This window comes from Manis pentadactyla, chromosome 1, assembly GCF_030020395.1.
Source record: "Manis pentadactyla isolate mManPen7 chromosome 1, mManPen7.hap1, whole genome shotgun sequence".
NCBI classification, from domain to species: domain Eukaryota; kingdom Metazoa; phylum Chordata; class Mammalia; order Pholidota; family Manidae; genus Manis; species Manis pentadactyla.
In genome coordinates, this window is record NC_080019.1 from 125,390,103 (window position 1) to 125,406,064 (window position 15,962).

The following is a 15,962-nucleotide window of genomic DNA, read 5'->3' on the forward strand; positions in this document are numbered from 1 at the left end:
CGGAATAAGGAGAATGAAAGACATTTCCTTGGGCACAAGGGTGCTGTCTCCATCAGCTTGAGAAGATCTATAGAAGAAAAATTAGGGATGTTCTTTTGCTGTCTGTCCACTAATTATCTAAGGTATTTGAGAACTCAGCATTGTTCAAAGAGATTTCAACATTAATTCTGGCAATTCTTAAATCCTTACTGTTTTGGACCATGATGTGGGGTGCAGAACTTTTATTTATGGTCATATAGTATCCAGTCAAAATCTTGTCAAGTCTCATTTTAGGTAGTATGACATTGATGTGGACTTCTTCTTCAACTCCAACTCCTCACCATAGTAGTAAAAAAAATGTTTTTTCTTGATAAATGTCATGATTTTTATGTTCAGCAGCATTGAATTTCAAGGAGGCATAAATTGCCAATTTCAACTACTGAAGAATAATCTACAAGAGAGCCCTCATAAGCTTTCAGAAACAGAATTCAAATATTAATACCAAGTTTGAAGCAGATGACCTAAAACCACTTTTGAAAAGGAAATTAAAATATTTAAACATTGAAATATATCTAGTTCACTCAAAGGATAAATGCAAATTCACATTACAATATGTCATTATTCTCCTACTAGTTTGGCAATGAAAAGTACATACTGACAAAGATAGGGAAAAACAAAGACTTTCAGTGTTTTGCTGGTGGGAATATAAACTCATTCAATTTTTTTGGGAAGTTGTTGGAAATACCTGTAATAATTTAAAAGAAACAATCTTTAACCCCAAATTCACTCTTCCGGGATTTTTCTACAGATAAACTCTCACATGTATGCACAAAGAAATTCACTGCAACATTTTTTTGAAGTAGCAAGATATTGGAAACAACCTGAATGTGTCTCCCAGTAGGGACTTGGTTAAAAAAATTATGGTATATCATAAAATGGAATATTATGTATCATTCATAGAAGGATGTGGCAATCTATATGTGTCAATATAAAAATATCTCCAAAGTATTTTAAAGAACAAGATGTGTGTAGGATGTGCTTATATTTGTAATAAAAGATGAATACATAATATATAAATGTGTATACATAAATATATGTATATGTATGTGTCTGTGTTTGTATATATATAGAATATCTGTGTATACATAGAATGTGTAAATTGATACTAAGGGTTATCCCTAGGAAGGACAACTGGGAAACTGGAGGATGTGGATGGGTTTAACTGTGTATTCTTTCATACTATTTGAACTTTAAAAAAAAGCAAGCATTTATTTAGCACTTAGTATATTCCAGATTTTGTTCTAAGCACTTTATGCCCATTTTATGGATGAGGAAACTGAAACACATTAAAGCAAGATGCTTGTGTTTCCATAGCTGGTAAGTAATGGAGCCAGTGTCATCCAGGTAGTCTAATTCCAGAGCCTATGCTCTTACCTACACATGTGTGTATGTGGCCTCTTTCCACAAATTAATAAAAAATTAAATTAAAAATGACCTCACAATGACCTCACCAAGTTAGATATTTCAAAATAGTTGAGCTGAGAAAAAGGTATTTCTTATTTAGTTAGGAATGGTTTCTTTTTGGCTTAAGTGCTGGGATCCACCTAGTCTCAGTCTCGGACATGTCACAAGTCACTTAGAAAAATCTTGAAATTATGTGACTGCCATCTCTGGACTATGTCACATTCATCTGTTTATGTGCCTCTGGTGTAAAGCTTTAGGCAGTAGCCTTTGGGTACAATGCTCCCAGGAACTGAGGCTCTTTGATGCCCAGTGCCATGTCTCTCTGGGGCTTATGTTTGCTTGATGTCGTGTGTACAAGTCTGTCAGCCCACAGGCAGGGCTGATTCCAACTGTGTGGTTTCATTTCTTCTTGATCAAACTGTAAGTGGTTTTGTTTCTTCCTGATCAGATATTCTTTTACACAGAGCAGGGAAATTAAGGCACAAACGTTAGACAGAAAATTCTGTAAAATAAAAATGCTGCTGCCTAGCCCAGAGGTTGTTATGAATATCAAATGAGATAACATGTTAAAGTAACTAGCTTACTACCTAGCACATGATAGGTGCCTGCATAACTTAAAGCATTCAGTCCAATACCTAATGCATGGTTGTTACTCAAATTATATGGGCTGTTTCTGAATATGAGTTCCTTGAAAGCAGGCACTCAATTCATAGCTGCCACTTGAATGTATGAATCAACAAATGAGGGATTCTGGCTAACACAGTCCTCTCTATGTAGTGCGGCACCTGTATGTTGAATTTTCTAATGATGGATAAGTGAGCTGGAACAAAGCCCCAGAGTGTATTTGTCTTCCAGGTATGAAAATGGGAGAATTAAGGATTCTTAGGTGGAGAATGATTTTTTGAGAGAGTTTTAATTCTGAATATCATGTGTTGTTTTCGAACAATCTTAGCTAATACAGGTTCTCAATAAGTACTGGTTCTATGATGCAATAGAATCTGCCCTCAATTTAGTGACTCATTTGTTAGTTTACTACTATTAGTGTATTTGTGTTCAAAGCGCTCAACTGTTCTAAAGCTTTTGCTTCCGGCTCTTATTACATATTATTTATATCAATGGTAACTAAGATTCTTGAGGAGTTGGAGTGGGAAAAGAACAGGAAGACTGCAGGTAGTGGGAACACACTCAAGACAACTCCCGATTGTCATTTCCTCTCTCAGCCCAGCCTTGTGATCATATCACCTTTGGCTGAAACCACATCCTGAAACATGACTATAGCTCTTTGTACTGGCTCAAGGATGTTTGTCCTACAATGTGAGATTTTGCGCCCCTTCCAGGGAAGGATACTTAAGTTGAGTCCAGATAATATGGCAGAGTGACTCCAGGGAGGAACCCTCTGTGCTGGGGACCTGCTTTGTTGGGTTTATGCTAAAACACTAAAAATAAAAAGTCTTAAGTGCAATAATTGTGCTTTTAAACTCTGGAAGTACTAAATAAATAAATGAAACTTCTTAAAAAGAAATAATTAGTAAATTCTCCTTAGAAATTTGCTAATAAATTAAGCCTGTTCTCCTTGCAAAAATTTTTTAAATAAACTATTATACTAATGTGTTACATTAAAAAATACTAACTCAACAGTGTTTTTTGTTTTCCAATAGCTTGTGCAGAGATAGTGAAAATGACATAGAACACAGGCAGTCAAGGACATAAGTCTGACATAATACTGGGCATATAGATATTAGGGTCCAATCACTGAAACATGATACATTTTTTTTTTCTAACTTTAAATTATTAAGCTGCTGCTGTTTACCTGTGTAACCATGGTAATCATATTGCATCCTTCCTGTTTCCATATGTTGATTTCTGTTAATTTGCTGACTACTACAGGTCTTTGACTTGTAGACCCATAAAATGGAGTCCAAAAGAAATAAAAATGGAAGACAATACACATTTTTTTTTTTTTTTTTTTGCTAAGGAAAAAGTTTTTATTTGCTACGAACATATTGGTATAGTTTTAATTCCACTAGTCTGAGTAAACACTATCTATTTTTGGAAGACTTTAAAGTCAAGATTAAGAAAGTAGAACAATAAAATTTGTATTTTTTTTTAGTACTTGATTTATATGTGGATACCACATTTCGCACTTTATTATTATTATTTTTAATAAAATGCTGAAGTGGTAGGTAGATACAAGATAAAGGTAGAAAACATAGTTTAGTGTTGTAAGAGAGCAAATGTAGATGATCAGGTGTGTGCCTGTAGACTATGTGTTAATCCAAGCTAGACAAGGGCAATAAAACATCCATGTATGCAGAAGATTTCTCTCAGAACAGGGGGGATGAGGTTCTAAGCCTCACCTCTGTTGATCCACAATTTCTCACCTGATGGCCCCCCTGCGACTGTGCCTGTCTTAGGTTGTTCCTCCCTGAGGAATCTTACCCATCTCTGGCTAACCAGTCATCTTCTGGGGCCATACAGGGAAATGTTAAGTTGGTAAGTGAGAGAGAAGCCTTATTGTTTGAAAAGGTTAGCTTTTTACTTCTTTGCATATTTATGCCCTGTAGCTTCTATGCCCAGAATTTGTCTTGAGGTATCTTTACCACTTGGAAGAATTATGATACTCGGTAAATTTGATATGAGTCATGAATTCTATTTAAGGGTTGTAATTAGGAAGGAAGAAGAAAAGCTATAGAAGTAGCAGGCGGAAGAAAACATGGGAAGATTGATTATTTCTTTGACATATCTTCTTGTAGAGTAACTTCAGCATGTATAGGTTTTAAACTACTAATTAAATTGTGCACACACATTAACATAATAGGAGTATAGTTACATAACCAAAGCATACCTGTAAATACCAGCCATCTCCAGTGAAACCAAGAAAACCAGTTAGGCACCTTAGGCATTTGTGAAAACTTATCTATGATATGGTGGATATTGTCCAACTGAGCTTGAACAGTCTGAGAGAAATCAGACAAATTAAAACAACGCATTCCTGGGGAATGTTCACATCCCATATGTTCTTTTAACAGTAAATAGTCTGTAGTTGCAAGATTTTGGAGCGCTACAATTTGCACTTCTCCTAATTCTTGATTGAGTTCCAACAGTATAGATCCAGTCAAATTTGTTGTTTTACTGTATGCACAGGCCAGTTTAGATATCTCCTTCTTCATTCCCATGGCAAGTCCAGGAACTGGTGGGATGAGTGCATCTACAGCTGTAGCAGTGCGTGGATCTTTGTTGGGGTTTGTTGATGATCATCTTCTGGCGTGAGTCTTCCCGAGAGTGCTGATGTTGGAAGTTCTTTTTCATATCATATCTTAGTTCATTTTCGAGGTAGCCCAATTAGGCTTTGATCCTCTGTATAAACACAAACAGGCCCTTTGCCTACACTTTTATATGCCCTTTATACCCTTGTGTAGAACTCATTGGAGGTCACCACACAGGAACTGCCTTTTTTTTTTTTGGTATCATTAATCTACACTTACATGACGAATATTATGTTTACTAGGCTCTCCCCTATACCAGGTCCCCCCTATAAACCCCTTTACAGTCACTGTCCATCAGCATAGCAAAATGTTGTAGAATCACTACTTGCCTTCTCTGTGTTGTACAGCCCTCCCCTTTCTCCCACCCCCCCATGCATGCTAATCTTAATACCCCCCTTCTTCTCCCCCCACCTTATCCCTCCCTACCCACCCATCCTCCCCAGTCCCTTTCCCTTTGGTACCTGTTAGTCTATTCTTGAGTTCTGTGATTCTGCTGCTGTTTTGTTCCTTCAGTTTTTCCTTTGTTCTTATATTCCACAGATGAGTGAAATCATTTGGTATTTCTCTTTCTCCGCTTGGCTTGTTTCACTGAGCATAATACCCTCCAGCTCCATCCATGTTGCTGCAAATGGTAGGATTTGCCCTTTTCTTATGGCTGAGTAGTATTCCATTGTGTATATGTACCCCATCTTCTTTATCCATTCATCTATTGATGGACACTTAGGTTGCTTCCAATTCTTGGCTATTGTAAATAGTGCTGCGATAAACATAGGGGTGCATCTGTCTTTCTCAAACTTGATTGCTGCATTCTTAGGGTAAATTCCTAGGAGTGCAATTCCTGGGTCAAATGGTAAGTCTGTTTTGAGCATTTTGATGTACCTCCATACTGCTTTCCACAATGGTTGAACTAATTTACATTCCCACCAGCAGTGTAGGGGGGTTCCCCTTTCTCCACAGCCTCGCCAACATTTGTTGTTGTTTGTCTTTTGAATGGCAGCCATTCTTATTGGTGTGAGATGATACCTCATTGTAGTTTTAATTTGCATTTCTCTGATAATTAGCGATGTGGAGCATCTTTTCATGTGTCTGTTGGCCATCTGTATTTCTTTTTTGGAGAACTGTCTGTTCAGTTCCTCTGCCCATTTTTTAATTGGGTTATTTGTTTTTTGTTTGTTGAGGCGTGTGAGCTCTTTATATATTCTGGACGTCAAGCCTTTATTGGATGTGTCATTTTCAAATATATTCTCCCATATTGTAGGGTTCCTTTTTGTTCTATTGATGGTGTCTTTTGCTGTACAGAAGCTTTTCAGCTTAATATAGTCCCACTTACTCATTTTTGTTGTTGTTTTCCTTGCCCGGGGAGATATGTTCAAGAAGAGGTCACTCATGTTTATGTCTAAGAGGTTCTTGCCTATGTTTTCTTCCAAGAGTTTAATGATTTCATGACTTACATTCAGGTCTTTGATCCATTTTGAGTTTACTTTTGTATATGGGGTTAGACAATGGTCCAGTTTCATTCTCCTACATGTAGCTGTCCAGTTTTGCCAGCACCATCTGTTGAAGACACTGTCATTTCACCATTGTATGTCCATGGCTCCTTTATCAAATATTAATTGACCATATATGTCTGAGTTAATGTCTGGATTCTCTAGTCTGTTCCATTGGTCTGTGGCTCTGTTCTTGTGCCAGTACCAAATTGTTTTGATTACTATGGCTTTATAGTAGAGCTTGAAGTTGGGGAGTGAGATCCCCCCTACTTTATTCTTCTTTCTCAGGATTGCTTTGGCTATTCGGGGTCTTTGGTGTTTCCATATGAATTTTTGAATTATTTGTTCCAGTTCATTGAAGAATGTTGCTGGTAGTTTCATAGGGATTGCATCAAATCTGTATATTCCTTTGGGCAGGATGGCCATTTTGATGATATTAATTCTTCCTAGCCACGAGCATGGGATGAGTTTCCATCTGTTAGTGTCCCTTCTTATTTCTCTTAAGAGTGACTTGTAGTTTTCAGAGTATAAGTCTTTCACTTCCTTGATTAGGTTTATTCCTAGGTATTTTATTTTTTTTTGATGCAATTGTGAATGGAGTTGTTTTCCTGATTTCTCTTTCTGTTGGTTCATTGTTAGTGTATAGGAAAGCCACAGATTTCTGTGTGTTGATTTTGTATCCTGCAACTTTACTGTATTCCAATATCAGTTCTATTAGTTTTGGGGTGGAGTCTTTAGGGATTTTATGTACAGTATCATGTCATCTGCAAATAGTGAAAATTTGAACTTCTTCTTTACCAATCTGGATTCCTTGTGTTTCTTTGTTTTGTCTAATTGCCATGGCTAGGACCTCCAGTACTATGTTAAATAACAGTGGAGAGAGTGGGCATCCCTGTCTAGTTCCCGATCTCAGAGGAAATGCTTTCAGCTTCTCGCTGTTCAATATAATGTTGGCTGTGGGTTTATCATAGATGGTCTTTATTATGTTGAGGTACTTGCCCTCTATTCCCATTTTGCTGAGAGTTTTTATCATGAATGGATGTTGAACTTTGTCAAATGCTTTTTCAGCATCTATGGAGATGATCATGTGGTTTTTGTCTTTCTTTTTGTTGATGTGGTGGATGATGTTGATGGACTTCCGAATGTTGTACCATCCTTGCATCCCTGGGATGAATCCCACTTGGTCATGGTGTATGATCGTTTTGATGTATTTTTGAATTCGGTTTGCTAATATTTTGTTGTGTATTTTTGCATCTACGTTCATCAAGGATATTGGTCTGTAGTTTTCTTTTTTGGTGAGGTCTTTGCCTGGTTTTGGTATTAGGGTGATGTTAGCTTCATAGAATGAGTTTGGGAGTATCCCCTCCTCCTCTATTTTTTGGAAAACTTTAAGGAGAATGGGTATTATGTCTTCCCTGTATGTCTGATAAAATTCTGAGGTAAATCCCTCTGGCCCGGGGGTTTTGTTCTTTGGTAGTTTTTTGATTACCGCTTCAATTTCGTTGCTGGTAATTGGTCTGTTTCGATTTTCTGTTTCTTTCTGGGTCAGTCTTGGAAGGTTTTATTTTTCTAGGAAGTTGTCCATTTCTTCTAGGTTTTCCAGCTTGTTGGCATATAGGTTTTCATAGTAGTCTTTAATAATTCTTTGTATTTCTGTGGGGTCTGTCGTGATTTTTCCTTTCTCATTTCTGATTCTGTTGGTTTGTGTTGACTCTCTTTTCCTCTTATATGTCTGGCTAGAGGCTTATCTATTTTGTTTATTTTCTCGAAGAACCAGCTCTTGGTTTCATTGATTTTTGCTATTGTTTTATTCTTCTCAATTTTATTTATTTCTTCTCTGATCTTTATTATGTCCCTCCTTCTGCTGACCTTAGGCCTCATTTGTTGTTCTTTTTCCAATTTCGATAATTGTGACATTAGACCATTCATTTGGAATTGTTCTTCCTTTTTTAAATATGCTTGGATTGCTATATACTTTCCTCTTAAGACTGCTTTTGCTGTGTCCCACAGAAGTTGGGGCTTAGTGTTGTTGTTGTCATTTGTTTCCATATATTGCTGGATCTCCATTTTGATTTGGTCATTGATCCATTGATTATTTAGGAGCATGTTGTTAAGCCTCCATGTGTTTGTGAGCCTTTTTGCTTTCTTTGTGCAGTTTATTTCTAGTTTTATGCCTTTGTGGTCTGAAAAGTTGGTTGGTAGGATTTCAATCTTTTGGAATTTTCTGAGGCTCTTTTTGTGGCCTAGTATGTGGTCTATTCTGGGGAATGTTCCTTGTGCACTTGAGAAGAATGTGTATCCTGTTGCTTTTGGATGTAGAGTTCTGTAGATGTCTATTAGGTCCATTTGCTCTACTGTGTTGTTCAGTGCTTCCATGCCCTTACTTATTTTCTGCCTGGTGGATCTATCCTTTGGGGTGAGTGGTGTGTTGAAGTCTCCTAGAATGAATGCATTGCAGTCTATTTCCCCCTTTAGTTCTGTTAGTATTTGTTTCACATATGCTGGTGCTCCTGTGTTGGGTGCATATATATTTAGAATGGTTATATCCTCTTGTTGGACTGAGCCCTTTATCATTATGTAGTGTCCTTCTTTATCTCCTGTTACTTTCTTTGTTTTGAAGTCTTTTTTGTCTGATATTAGTACTGCAACCCCTGCTTTCTTCTCGCTGTTGTTTGCCTGAAATATGTTTTTTCATCCCTTGACTTTTAGTCTGTACATGTCTTTGGGTTTGAGGTGAGTTTCTTGTAAGCAGCATATAGATGGGTCTTGGTTTTTTATCCATTCTATTACTCTGTGTCTTTTGATTGGTGCATTCAGACCATTAACATTTAGGGTGACTATTGAAAGATATGTACTTATTGCCATTGCAGGCTTTAAATTCGTGGTTACCAAAGGTTCAAGGTTAGCCTCTTTAGTATCTTACTGCCTAACTTAGCTTGCTTATTGAGCTGTTATATACACTGTGTGGAGATTCTTTTCTTCTCTCCCTTCTTATTCCTCCTCCTCCATTCTTCATATGTTGGGTGTTTTGTTCTGTGCTCTTTCTAGGAGTGCTCCCATCTAGAGCAGTCCCTGTAAGATGTCCTGTAGAGGTGGTTTGTGGGAAGCAAATTCCCTCAGCTTTTGTTTGTCTGGGAATTGTTTAATCCCACCATCATATTTGAATGATAGTCGTGCTGGATACAGTATCCTTGGTTCAAGGCCCTTCTGTTTCATTGTATTAAGTATATCATGCCATTCTCTTCTGGCCTGTAGGGTTTCTGTTGAGAAGTCTGACGTTAGCCTGATGGGTTTTCCTTTATAGGTGACCTTTTTCTCTCTAACTGCCTTTAAAACTCTTTCCTTGTCCTTGATCTTTGCCATTTTAATTATTATGTGTCTTGGTGTTGTCCTCCTTGGATCCTTTCTGTTGGGGGTTCTCTTTATTTCCGTGGTCTGTTCGATTATTTCCTTCCCCAGTTTGGGGAAGTTTTCAGCAATTATTTCTTCTAAGATATTTTCCATCCCTTTTCCTCTCTCTTCTTCTTCTGGTACCCCTATAATACGGATATTGTTCCTTTTGGATTGGTCACACAGTTCTCTTAATATTGTTTCATTCCTGTAGATCCTTTTATCTCTCTGTATGTCCGCTTCTATGTGTTCTTGTTCTCTGGTTTCAATTCCATAAATGGCCTCTTGCATCCTATCCATTCTGCTTATAAATCCTTCCAGAGTTTGTTTCATTTCTGTAATCTCCTTTCTGGCATCTGTGATCTCCCTCCAGACTTCATCCCATTTCTCTTGCATATTTCTCTGCATCTCCGTCTGCATCTTTATGATTTTTATTTTGAATTGTTTGTCAGGAAGACTGGTTAGGTCTGTCTCCTTCTCTGGTGTTGTCTCTGTGATCTTTGTCTGCCTGTAGCTTTGCCTTTTCATGGTGATAGGAATAGTCTGCAGAACTGGGACGAGTGACGGCTGGAAGAACTTCCCTTCTTGTTGGTTTGTGGCCCTCCTCTCCTGGGAGAACAGCGACCTCTAGTGGCTTGTGCTGCGCAGCTGCACGCAGACAGGATTTCTGCTTCCTGCCCGTCTGCTATGGAGTTTATCTCCACTGTTGCTGTGGGTGTGGCCTGGCTCGGGCTGCTTTTCCAAAGTGGTGGAGTTGTGTTGGAGGGGGAGCGGCTGGGAGGCTATTTATCTCCCTAAGGGGCCTCCGTGCTCCCTGCAGCCCAGGGGATTAGGGTGCCCAGAGATCCCCTGATTCCCTACCTCTGGATTAAGTGTCCTGCCCTGCCCCTTTAAGACTTCCAAAAAGCACCCGCCAAAACAAAACGACCACACACACAAAAATTTTTTTTAATTAAAAAAAAAAAAAAAATGGCCGCTCGTTTTTCTTTATTCTCCGGCGCCAGCCTCAGGCATCTGCTCACCGGTCTTGCTGCCCTGTTTCCCTAGTATTGGGGTCCCTATCCCTTTAAGACTTCCAAAAAGCGCTTGCCAAAACAAAACAGCAAAAAAAAAAAAAAATGGCCGCTTGCTTTTCTTATGTCCTCCGGCGCCAGGCCTCTGGTACCCTCTCACCGTTCTTGCTGCCCTATTTCCCCAGTATCCAGGGCCCTGCGCATGCACTGTGTCTGCGCTCTTGTCCGGATGGCAGGGGCTGGGTGTTCAACAGTCCTGCGCTCCGTCTCCCTCCTGCTCTGCCTATTCTTCTCCCTCCGGGAGCTGGGGGGAGGGGCGCTCGGGTCCCACTGGGCTGGGGCTTGTATCTTACCCCTTTTACGAGGCACTGGGTTCTTGCAGGTGTGGATGTGGTCTGGATGTTGTCCTGTGTCCTCTGGTCTTTATTCTAGGAAGAGTTGTCTTTGTTATATTTTCATAGATATATGTGGTTTTGGGAGGAGATTTCCGCTGCTCTACTCACGCCACCATCTTGGCTCCCGAGAATATACATTTTTAAAAGTATTTTTTTCCATTGATGGATGTAATATTAGTTTTCTCCTTCTTTTCTGCTGTCTTTTTCCCCTTTCTATCTTTTACCCACCCCTTTAAAATATATACATATGTATTTTGGAGATATTTCCTGCTATAAATGTATGGGTGTATGTGGGGAAACTGGAGGTGTCTATGGCCAGGATCCTCACCTGACCCTAAACTACTTGATGATGTAATTGGCCTCCTGCTAGGTTAATGCTTCCACACCTCTAGGCAATAAGCTATTATTGACTGAGTCCCTATAGAAAGAGCTCAGCCCAGTGTTCTGGGTGGAGGCAAAGATGAAGGAGGATTATAGACCCACAGACTGCTGGATACAGACATGACTCTAGTGCTCAACCTACTGCTGTGGAAATAAAGCTGGGTATGAACACTTCTACCCTAAGAATGTTCCATTGTCATTTCTCAGTCTCACTGAAACCATAGTGAACCTGCCCAGGGCTGAAGCCCTCAGTCAAGACAGTGTACCATCCCCAGGATTCTTGGTTTCAAATACTAGAATTTGACTCTGGTTACCTTAGGTTAAAAAAAAGAATTTAGTGGGCCTGTGTGGGATAACTCACAGCCTAGAGGACTGTGGCAAAAATTCAGGAGAACAAAGTCTGGCTAAGATCTTGGTGGAGGAAAGACTCACTCTCTGACTGGGAACAGGCAGATCTTCTGCCTTTTGGGCTTCCATTTTGGGAAGTGGGACCTCTACTTGCCACTTTTCTAGGGATTTCCTCCAAATGAGCAGAATGTTTCCTGCCAGTTAGCCCTAATGAAACATGTCTATTGCAGTGGGCACCAATGAAACGTTTGCTCTGTTGGCAACCGCATCTGTTTTCCAAAGTTCTAGGAACAAGTCGAGGGGATGGGTTCTTGTAAACTGGTCTAAGGAAAATACCTCTATGAGAGGACATACTGAATTCTCCTTATCCAGAAGACTTAACACCCATGGTGCTTTGTCTTTTAAAAGGAGTTGCTACAGCTGAGAATGGGATGCCAAGGGCCAAATCAAAACTAGCATGATTTAGGTCATGGAAGATACCTAAGATCTTATTGTGGAATTAGAGATTTCACCTGTTCTAATGGATTTCTCAAGAGGCATCCACAGACCACCTTCATCAAAATCATTGTTAAAAACGAAGAATCATGAGGCCTATTTCAGGCTTACAGAATTAGAAACTCTGGAAGCAGCCCTAGAAATCAGCAAATTTTACATATTCCTAGATAAACTTTAAGCCTGCTAAAGTTTGAGAACACTAGGAAGGTAGGTCTATTAAACATTTTTTAAAGTGCTTGCTACAATCACTCATTTGTAACCTCTCCCCACTTATAACTATATGTATTTTTATTAAATATTATATTTATACTTTATGGAGATGCTATTCAAAGCTTTACGAGCTTTAAAAATCAAAGCAGGTTGCTGCAGTTTAGTGGGGCTCTTTCCAGAAATATGGATTTTTGTAAAGTGCTCATGAACTGTTTGGGAGTAAAAGATCAACAAGCCCAGCAGAAACTCTTAGAAGGTGAGGAGGTGTGGAGTTTCTGGAAGGAAAGGGAATATTTTCTGACAGTGCTTGGTCAGTGGTGAACTTTTCTCCACTTCTGAGTTATGGAGGATTGATAGTGCAGGGGCTCCCTAAGCTCAGTGGCTGAGAGTCTGTGGTCTTTTACTTGCTTAGTGTCTACTAACTTCTCTATTTGGAAAAAAACTAAAGCTCCTCCCCTCATCCCCTGTCGATGTGTTGTCCAAAACTGGCGCTGCTATTGTGAGTGTTCATCTGATAGGTCTTGAAGTCTCTTAAGTGTTAGAGCCACCTACACTCTACTTCTCAGGGGTAGACTAAACATTAAAACAGTAGGTTCAGTGTCTATTGAGGGCCCTCTTGTTTGCAGATGGTGTCTTTTGCTGTATCATCACATGGCAGAGAAAAAGAGAAGGCTCTCTTGTGTTTCTTCTTATAAGGACACTAATCAGGAGGGCTGCACCCTCATGACCTAATTACCTCCTAAAGGCCCCATCTCCAAATACCATCACACTGGAGATGAGGGTTTCAACATATGAATTTGGGGCAGACACAAACATGAATGTCTATAGCACATTGGATCTGGCTTATTGATGGCACTTAATAATTTTGTAGAATGAATGATTGTGTGAATGATTGCAAGCTCATGTTTCTTCTCTCATTCTCTCCCAGTTTTTCTGTGAAATTTTCATTCTTAACACTGTTCTGAACTCTGAAGCTCTGAGAAGGTGTCCTTGCTGGATCCTTCTGTTTCAGCCTATTGGATGATGTGGCTTGTTCAGCAAGGGCATACTTGCATTTTGAAGATTCTGGTTGGCCTGATTATTTCCCATCATGGAGATTCAGTTCATTGGAGTGCTCTTTTTTCTAATCCGCCTAGGCTGAAATTCATCACCGTGGTGGTCATTTCAAGTGTGATGGAGGAGATTATTTCCACATAAGCAGCATTGAGCAGATTTACTTGGTTGCTGGGAGGATGGGTTAGTTCAGTGTTTGTGGATTCTTAATGCTTGTTGGGTACTTTCCTTGGTGATGGTCCTTGTTACTCTTGGAAAGTTTTCTGTTATTAACTGGTTTTTAGACAGTATGTGTGGATGACTTTCACGAAGAACATCTTTAATAGCTATCATGATTTGCAGGATGTGCTATTGTGAATAGTGGCCTCATGATCCCCGTTCCGGTGAATGTTAATATTTTTTTATTAAGAGATCTGCATGTCCCTGGCATGCTAGCTGATGGCCCTACGGATCTTACATGTAATCCATATTCTAAGTCGAGAGATTCTTTTCCTAGATTCAAATGTTCTTCAGCGTTTCCATCATCTTGAACTGTGTGTTTATTCTGCTTAGCTTATGTTTCTTATATGGGGGGATATATAATGTTGCATACTCTGCTAATATTTACAATGTTTTTCCTTTTGAGGTGTGTATGTGTGTGCACACATATCAGGGCCCTTAAAGACTATGCTTACAGTAAGATCTTAAGTGTGTGTAATGATTGTCAAAAGGCAGTGAAGATGACTTCCATCTACGGTGCGTCTGGATTCCTCTGTTTGTGCTGAACTTTTCCACTTTCGTGAGTTTAGAAAAACTGCAGGCCTGTGGAGTCATTTAACGTTCTTTGACCATTTAAAGCAAATGCATTTCATCATTTATAAAGTACTTTCCTAGGTGCCCTTTGAAGGTCTTAGGCTGAAAGGACAATTCTGGCTCTACCTCTCTCTCCAACTGACCCCTCCTCTTTCCACTTGTACAACTTCAGGCACCTGTGCAGGAGGCAGATGGGGCTAGGCTCCAATCTCCTGAGATGGCTTTTAAGATGGTCAATTGACCCAGGACTGAGGAGTTTCCTAGGCCTTGGCCATTCAGGGCTAAAATCAGGAAAGTCCTGGACAAGCTAAGATGGTTTGTCACCCTACTTTTATACTTGTTGGGAATCATTAAGAATTCCTGATTCAGTGGAATTCCTAATCCATCGATCAGACTGTGACCTTGAGTTGCTGCCCTTCTGAATTTTGCCTTGATCTCAGGTCTAGAGCCCACCTTACACCTACATCTAAAAGAAAGGACTGATCCTACTTCTTTGTGATGGGCGTTCTATCCCGTCACCCATCTAGTTCCTTGTAGCTTGGGTCTGCCATGCCATGTCAGCTTAGATCTGCTCAGGGCCCAGAGTCCTGCCTTTGGTCTCCAGCCTACCTCTCTGCCTAATGTGGCCTAATTCTAGCTCTTTGGTATCAAGACACCACTTTCAATCACCTGTTACCTATGCTTGACTTGAAATGGTGGGCCTCAAAGTGTGATCTTGGGACCAAGAGTGTGAACATCACATGAGAATGTGTTAGAAATGCAAATTCTCAGGCCCCACCCCAGACCTACTGAATCAGGAACCCTGGAGGTGGGGCCCAGAGATTGGTGTTTTAACTAACCCTCCAGGGGATTTTAATGTACGTTGAATTTGCAAGCCATTTGCCCTAGATTTTCCACTGTGCCCCCCTCAGTGCAAAAGCCTAAAGCCAAGTCTACCCAGCTGGTAGATACTGTCTCACTCTCTGTCCATTGCTGGCATGGCCTATCTCCTCCCCAGCCAGCCTCAAGCTCTCATTCCTACATGGATCCTTGTGTTACTTCCACTTCTGATAGAGCCTGGGCTGAGGGGTTGCTGGGCATGAGACTTTCAGTACAGAAAGTGGGAGAGTTCTGGGCAAACTGGACACATGAAAATCCTAACTGAGCAAGCCCGTTACTATATTCAATGTTTGTTGACTTGTGGAGATGGTAGAAATGGTGAAATGGAGGATTATCAATCCTGCAGGATATCCCCTCACTTACACCTGGAAGAAAAAGAAGCCAAAAGGAAGACAGTCTATTATGGGGTATGAATGTGTTAATTATATATATATATATTTTCAGAATTGAATAGGGTACAGTTCAACCAGTATTGTTTAAAGAATCTTTTTATTTTTCTTTTCTGGGAAGCAACTTCAGTGGAGTCAGGTTTTTAGAATGAACTTGCTGTGTGATTTCAGACGAACTTCTGATCTGCTTTATCTGTAATTGCTCCTATTCAGTCATCCATCTATTGCCCCAGTAATACATTTTGAATTAAGAATATGTAAGATTAAGTGGTATCTATAAAAATATTCTATTTCTTGGTTGGGTGCTATATAAATACATCGTTTTATTAAAGTAAATAAACCCATACATAGACACTGTCCAAAGTGAACATAATGTCTTTTACAAGAAATGAGAAGAAGCTAAAAGTAACATTTGACCTCC

General features: G+C 39.6%; 1 long non-coding RNA gene across 2 annotated transcripts in view; it reads left to right on the forward strand.

Annotated features, from left to right (window-relative positions):
• LOC118907063 (uncharacterized) overlaps nucleotides 1-15,746 on the forward strand; it is a 63,927-nt gene extending 48,181 nt beyond the window's left edge. Inside the window, exons 4-5 of one of the 2 annotated variants that reach the window (XR_008997396.1) lie at nucleotides 12,132-12,429; nucleotides 15,663-15,746. This is a non-coding gene — a long non-coding RNA (uncharacterized LOC118907063). Of the gene's footprint in view, nucleotides 1-787; nucleotides 1,030-12,131; nucleotides 12,430-15,662 lie in introns of those variants that run through there. The other variant, XR_008997397.1, reaches the window with a different exon arrangement.
• Nucleotides 15,747-15,962: the final 216 nt, after the last annotated feature.